The sequence below is a fragment of the Amphiura filiformis genome, chromosome 20 (assembly GCF_039555335.1).
Source record: "Amphiura filiformis chromosome 20, Afil_fr2py, whole genome shotgun sequence".
In the NCBI taxonomy this organism is placed as follows: Eukaryota; Metazoa; Echinodermata; class Ophiuroidea; order Amphilepidida; family Amphiuridae; genus Amphiura; species Amphiura filiformis.
Window position 1 is genome coordinate 60,889,936 of NC_092647.1, and position 7,740 is coordinate 60,897,675.

Below are 7,740 nucleotides of genomic sequence, written 5' to 3' on the forward strand. Positions count from 1 at the left end.
GACCAGTCATGTGGAGAATGTAATGGTACAAATACTTGAGTAGCTTTTTAGTGCAACTTTGAAAATGCATCTTTTTCATTCAAGGAGTCACCATGGCTATATACAAACATTGAGCTATCAAGACACATGAGGTAGTTTATTTTTTGCTATTTCAGTTTTAAAATTTGATGCATAAATTTTGAGTTTTGTATTGCATTAAAGGCGGGTAATTACATTTTGGAAGATATTTATATCACTATCAGGTGTGCATTAATAGTTACATTTGACTTGTTTTGCCTGAAGGGATCAAATAGGTTTACTTCAACCTTTGAATATTCATTCATTCTGTTAATGTGTTATTACTAAGCTCATAAAGATCAGGCTGAGTGTGGTTTATAAAAAGCTGAGCTCAACGAATGTTGTGATATCTCAATTTTTTAATTTATAATATCATCTTTTTGCTATTATTCGCAAAAATCCAGAGCTCATTTGATCAAAAATGTTGAAGATATGATCTCGGATGTACGAACGCTGGCAAGATAATTTGTGTAATTCTATGTTGACTTCAAGTCGCATGTTGAATTTTTTTCAAGACTACAGAGTAAATTGATCTCACTAAGTATAATAAAGCAGCAAATTTAGCTCCGGTCTCTGGTCTCATATAATATTGTCTCTGATTTATACCCTATATCCCTCCATACCGTAATTTAGGACAACAAATACCAGTTCAATCAGTACAAACAAGCAATATAATAATATATATATTTTTTGTTTCGAAACAAAGTTAAACTAGTTAATATACTCTCCAGGGACATATTTAGTGTAATTGAAATTGGATGGTCAGAGATCAGAAATGTGATATGGTCATAAAACAAAGTGGGGGTGCAAAAACATATTTCACAAAATGTCCTGAACATATTCTATATTACATGTCATATACTAATATTTGATACCAACGTATAGCTGTAGGTATCTTCTATCCAGTGATACCAAAATAAGTACAAACATTCCCCACATGATATTGCTGTGGTTTGGTGTGTGAGTGCGCGGAAAATCATACGCAAAATATAGGCCAATATTGTTATTTTTGCTTTAAAATCCTCGAGTTTTTGCTAAATATTACAGGCATGACTATTTATAACTTATATCAATTTAACAAGTTAAGTCTACATAGCCTTAGTACAACCAGTAATTTCTACACAAAAGCCCCAAATCAAGAATGAGTGCTATGGTTTACACGTAGTTGAAAGCGTATTCGACCTCTCTCTGCGCAGTGGTAGAGACATTTTGGTTACAGCATAAAGCCGCATAGCTGTTAAAACGCGTTTTGAGGGATATATCGATTATTTCAGAACATGCCATTATTGCCAATAATTCGGGTACATTCACTTCTATATAATATATATTTCAAATGAGTGCTCACGAATGTTTTAAATTTTTAGAAAGACAATGGAATGGTACCAAGATTTTCAAATGCCGTTTACTCAGAACAGCATTTTTGCGTATTCGGCACTCTGCCGTGTTCATAACGAATTATAAGGAACTATTAAATCGATTGATTTTGGAGTATGTATAATAAATAATAACAATGATAATAACTACGGCCGAATATCGATATTTGTTGAATAGGTATACGTGCTATTTGTATTTTGTCTGCAGGTCTTTAAATAAAATGTTAAATGGCTTCTTATCACACTATAAAGCTACTGACTTTCATACAGCTAAAAATAAAATACTGCTGTTTTCAGTTGAATGAAGCTGCCAATTCAACATATACAACAGGGATATTGTTGTACTATTGCAAAAACAACAGACGAATTAAAACCTATTTTAGCTTACTCACAACTTGACTTATTCATGCATTTCTGGCAGACAAGTTCACACATTATGAAACGTTACACAGGGTTCCATACTGGACAATGGAGGTCTGCGTTTCCAGTTCACGCAAACGTGACGACTTGCTATTTTGTTCAACCAAACTTATCTACCAAATACATGCTACTGTGATCTATGGGAAGTAATCTCTATGCGGATTGATCGCCATGTTCTACTGAACAGACTATATCAGAATATGGTACCCTAGTTCGATTTGCAGTTAATTTACTACTAGCAGTCAGTGACAATGTTGGAATATTGTGATGCTTTTTTGGTATTTTTAAGCGCAAATAATAAGAAATCAAACATCGCGCCCTCGGCGCAACTTGCATGTAATCGAAGGTCATAAAAGATATAAATCTGATAGCAATTTAGGTATCAATAATCCGTTTACAGTCCTTCCATACACGGTCATTGTTGTACCATTTTCTACATGACTGGTCAAGCATGACCCGTGGTGACCAGTGATGACCAGGCACTCTAGCAACAAAAGCAACATTTTCTTAGTTTTAGGTGCAAATTTTGAATAGGCATCTTTTTTCAGTCAAAGGGGAACTATGACAACAAATGTTGGGCTATTCAAACAAACGAGGCATCAACATTTGCAAAACCAAAAATGAGTTCCGTTTTGCTATTTTCAGTTTCAAAATTCAATGAAAAGATTTTGAGTTATTATCTCTTAATAAAGAGGAGGGGGTAATTACTTTTCGGTATGTGTTTAGATATATGCTCCAGTGCTTAGCACTTGTTGATTACACTTAGTTTGAGTACATTTGGGCGAAATGTATCATCTATGTCTAATCATAATGAATTATATTCAAAGTCATATTTTGATGCATTATAAAGCAGAATAGAAGAGGATTATTGACGTAGTTATTGAAATTTTGATTTGGACGAATCAGCCTAAGTGCGATAAATGAATTCGGCTGAGAGACGAATCGTATATTAAGCTGTACAAATCGTGTTGATCTATAGTATTGTATAGTGGGAAGCCCCGAATTTTCTAAATTACATATCCTATACTAATATATTCCAAATAGAGGTGAAACCATCTAAAAATGGTAAAGTGCTCAACCATAAAGGGAGCTTATTAAAACATAAAAAGACTCGATGCATCCTTATGCATCGAGTCTTCTGAAGAGTGAGCTGAGGGCCTAACGGCCTTTACGAAACAGATCTGTCAAGACATGTAGTATATACAAGTCCAAATTTTATGTTTTATCCTATACTAATATATTTTATACCAACGTATTATAATAGCTGTAGGTATCTTCTATCCAGTGATACCAAAATAAGTACAAACATTCCCCACATGATATTGCTGTGGTTTAATAATGTGAGTGCGCGCCCGTGAAATTGGAAAATCCCGGATAATCATACGCAAAATATACGTAGACCATTATTGTTATTTTTGCTTTAAAATCCTCGAGTGTTTGCTCAATATTACAGGGATGATTATTTATAACTTATATAGCAAGTTAATTCTGCATAGCCTTAGGACAACCAGTAATTTCTACACAATAGCCACAAATCAAGAATGCGTGCTATGGTTTACACGTAGTTGAATTCGTATTCGACTCTCTCTGCGCAGTGGTAGAAACATTTTGGATACAGCATAAAGCCGAATAGCTGTTCAGGACGCGTAAAATTGGTCAACACGATCGGCAGGAAATCACTTCTTATAAAACAAACCAAAAATGCAACATAAAATATGCAAGCCTTTTAAAAAAAATTTTATTAGCTAACAAAATGATCATGCTATAATTGTGATCTTTCATCTTTCATGTGCACCATGAATTGTGTGCCTATAGCAAATATTTCTGGGCAAAGATTGCAAAAACAAGCTTTTAATGAAAACACCAGTAAGAACTTTTAGTATATTGTTCATTCTAAGTTTTCAAACATACGATTTGATACTTTGCTCCACTACGAGTGTGAAATAAACCATTGAGAATACACAACATGCATAAATAATGTGTCTAATTTGCATCTAGAGTGTCATAATTTGAGCTGGATTATTAATCAAAGCTGAAACATTTAACGACTGTGTGACAATTTTGTTTCGTGATATCATATTTCAAATTTTTGCACCTGTCGATTATATAGTATGAATAAATTATACAGGAATCTGTAGGCATTGAACATAATTATAATAACTGAGCAAAACGGTGGTTCATTTGATATCTTTAATCGGCATGATTTTTTTATAAATCAATAACAGGTTATTGCATAAATAATATATTTGTTAATTTTTACTTTATTTTAGGATGCAGTAAAAAATCCTTCACGAAATAACACGATAAAACCGGTTTGTTGTTAGAAAGTGTTATGAGTTCAATACCTGTTTCTTTTATTTTAATTGTAACTATTGTTCTGAGGTGCGTTTGATGTAACGATTTTTTACCCAATGACGTGAATTACTTAATAATGTGTAACAATTATTGAATTTTCGCATATTTTGGTTTATTACATTTCAGCAATAATTGCTACATATTGAGAGCACATTTGGTTAGGTATAGTCTACATCTGTCAAATACATTACGTTATTAATCTGTATCATGCTAAATAACCAACACATCATACTTCGGATATTATGACAACGCTTGGGCATAAATGGTTCATGGTTGTACGGCCTGATCTCTGATTTACCTATAGGTGACAAAAACAAACCTCTCTTTTTTTGCGCTCTAGCAGGATCGTATAAATTCAAGTTTTGCGTGTTTCTTAGCTCTTCTTTTAAGCATTGCCATACTGGCGTAAGCGGGTATGATCGATTTTACTCAAGCAATTTATTTATTGCTACATCTATCATTTCAAGTGTTTAATTTTACATCCAAGGTCACCTTTATTAGACAGTCTGTCACATCTAATAGAAGTTGCAATCAGAAAGCATTTCATGTATCAGGCGTAAAAGGTTCTTTTACGAATGTTTGTTTATCTTGTAATCGCATGAAAAAGCGATAAAACCCTAACGGCTCCAGCATGTTTCCGAATCTAATGTATATGTTCAAGGTAAATAAAAGTTAATTTTATCAACACTATATATAGATATCAGTAACAAGTTAATATTAATGAGAAATCTCCGTGTGACTCCATTTATTTATTAACTTTTGACTTATATACTTTACATTTCCCTTAAACGTGGAAGCAGAAAGTAAATGAGGTTCTCGCTCCATATTTAATGTAAGATGCCAATTTAAAAGACATACGACAGTTGCAAGAGACCAATGCGTAACAGAAGGCCAATAATTAACAATTTGATACGTACAGAAAAAGAGTGGCAAAAAGCAAAAAGCAAAAAGTAAATACCCATACACCCTCCAAAACTGACGACCACCAGAAGGTAAGAAACCCAATTTTGCCACTAAAAGGTGCGATACACTTCCTCCTTAAACGATATATATATTAAATATACAATGTAAAAGGAACGAATTTCTTTAACATAATGCGGTAGGAAGGGGGTAGGGATGGCGGTTGCCCGCTTGCCCGCCTATCTCCCCTTAACTTATTCCATGTGGGACGTCTTTCCTAAAAATCCTAATACAGACTTGACATTAAGGCTCGTCTTAACCCTGGAATTATAGAAACTTTCAGGCCTCATAACTGCTAAATTGTTGGTCTAAAGTATATAAAAGTATACATAACGCAACCACCTAATACAATTCTTACTTTAACCTCAAGTAGCATATACCTTCCTCGAGTCAGTCATTTAGATATTGTTTCTTATTGTATCTCTAAGCGTAATAATGATGAGTACATACAAGTATACGTTTTCAAAAAAAATGACACAAGGAATCCAACTAGCATAATTTTACATTGCTCCCTCGAGGAAGCCATATGGACTGTAGTTTCTATAAATTCTTATGTATTTCACAGGGTTACCATTTACAAATCTAAGGAAACACAAGTCAGGCACTGGAAGCGTATTCTAGCCGAGTCTAGTCATCTAGGTTGAGAAAAAACACGACAAAGCTGTTTCCCTGTGATCGTCCATACATTACACAGATTATTCAGGTGTTCTGTTTGTACAAAGATGCTGGCGTGCCTCGTAAATCTTTGAGGTTCGCCTATACTTGGCCTATGTCCTTTCAAGTTGAAGGTTGCGTCAATCAAGTTTAAGCTATCATTTTTAGATATAGATTCAGGTTTGTTACCATACTTTTACGTTGTAGCTTTGATCTGAAAGCATACTACAGAAGTTGTTTATCAATTTTATTATTGCCAGCGTTACTATTTGCCTTTCGACAAAAACTGCTGCAGCAGCAACCACCACCACCACCACCACCACCACCACCCCACCCCCCCACCACCACCACCACCACCACCACCACCCCCACCACCACCACCGCCACCACCACCACCACCACCACCATCAAAACTACCACCACCACTACCACCGCTGAATACTGCTTATTATTGGCATACACTGATATGTACGATCTATTTTCTACCGAAAAAGAAAATCTTCTGTGCATAAGACATTTAGAAAGGCTTTTTAAGTACACTTTTCCAGTAGGAATACGGTTAAGACTATAATCAATCATGGACACCTGGTTATAGTATCAATAAATAATAATAATAATAAGTAAATAATACTAATAATAATAAGTAAATAATACTTATAATGATAATAATAATAATAATAATAATAATAATAATAATAATAATAATAATAATAATAATAATAATAATAATAATAATAATAATATAATAATAAAAATGGCAGTTATTATTGTTATCATTATAGTAAAAATAATTACAACAATCACCATGCTGACTACAGAAGTAAAGCTGAATGAAAAGAATAAGTTCTACCTTACATTCTTGGCGCTATTAAAAGAGATCGACAGCGGTTCGCTACCGCCAACTTTCGTAGCCACCATGTTCAAGAAACTTAAAAGTCATCAGTGAGAAACAAAGAAAGTAGTTTAATACATACCTACAACTCTCTTACGAACTTTTATCAACACAGTGCTTAAACTCCTATTTGCAATGTCTAATCACTGCTCACTCTGCATCCATATAATCACTGAGCAAGTACTAGTCCAGTCCGGAGATAATCAACGCGAAAAAAGTGATGCAGCGTTGTGTTATCAGTTTGCAAAACACAGCTCTGACGTTGGTTAAAGCACAGATGCACACAACTCCTGTTCTGCTAACATATCCGAGTTCTGCACACATCCGATGCAAGAGTCGTATTTAAGTGAAGGTAGTCATGGTAATTTACAGATTGAAATCTGATTGGATGAGGCCTCCAGAGTGAGGTTATGAATATTTATTAAGCTGTATACCGCACGGACTCCGGCTGGTAAATGTAATGATGAAATATTGAAAACTACTGAATGAATGATTGTGTAATTTGATGATCAAAAGTTATCTGTTAATATTATTATATAACGCGGATTGAAATTAAAATCATTTACTTAGCATACTGAATGTAAATGTGTTACAGTTAAAATAATAATTATGAATGGAAGAAACATAACAAGCAACACAATGCTTATAATGATAAAATAAGGGTTATAAAGATATTCTTTCGAATTTATTAATATATCATTTATGAAGCTCGTTCTGTTTGCTGTTGTCAAAACCTCAAACTAAAGAAATCATTAACCTAATTATGTCGCAGTTTTTTGTGTGCCAAATATAAATCCAAAACCAGCTGTCCACATTCTCATTGACTGCCATACTACAGTTAATCGATAGTCTGCGTTCAATGATCAATTGGTCTTGAATTAGCACTTCTATCAAAGTACGATAGACCCTTAGCCATTTGTAAGAGAGACGGGTTAATACTATTTACACTCTTGTTTTATGGCACATCTTCTTAACGTAAGTTATTAAGGTATCTTTTTGATTAGTTTACTTAAACTGAAAATAAAAACA

At 33.9% G+C, this 7,740-nt stretch overlaps 1 protein-coding gene across 1 annotated transcript in view; it reads right to left on the minus strand.

Moving 5' to 3' along the window:
• The window catches only part of LOC140143076 (bombesin receptor subtype-3-like), a 113,077-nt gene extending 106,087 nt beyond the window's left edge, over positions 1-6,990 (minus strand). The window contains 1 exon segment of the mRNA XM_072165125.1: positions 6,794-6,990. The gene's annotated coding sequence lies outside the window, so the exon portion shown is untranslated.
• Positions 6,991-7,740: the final 750 nt, after the last annotated feature.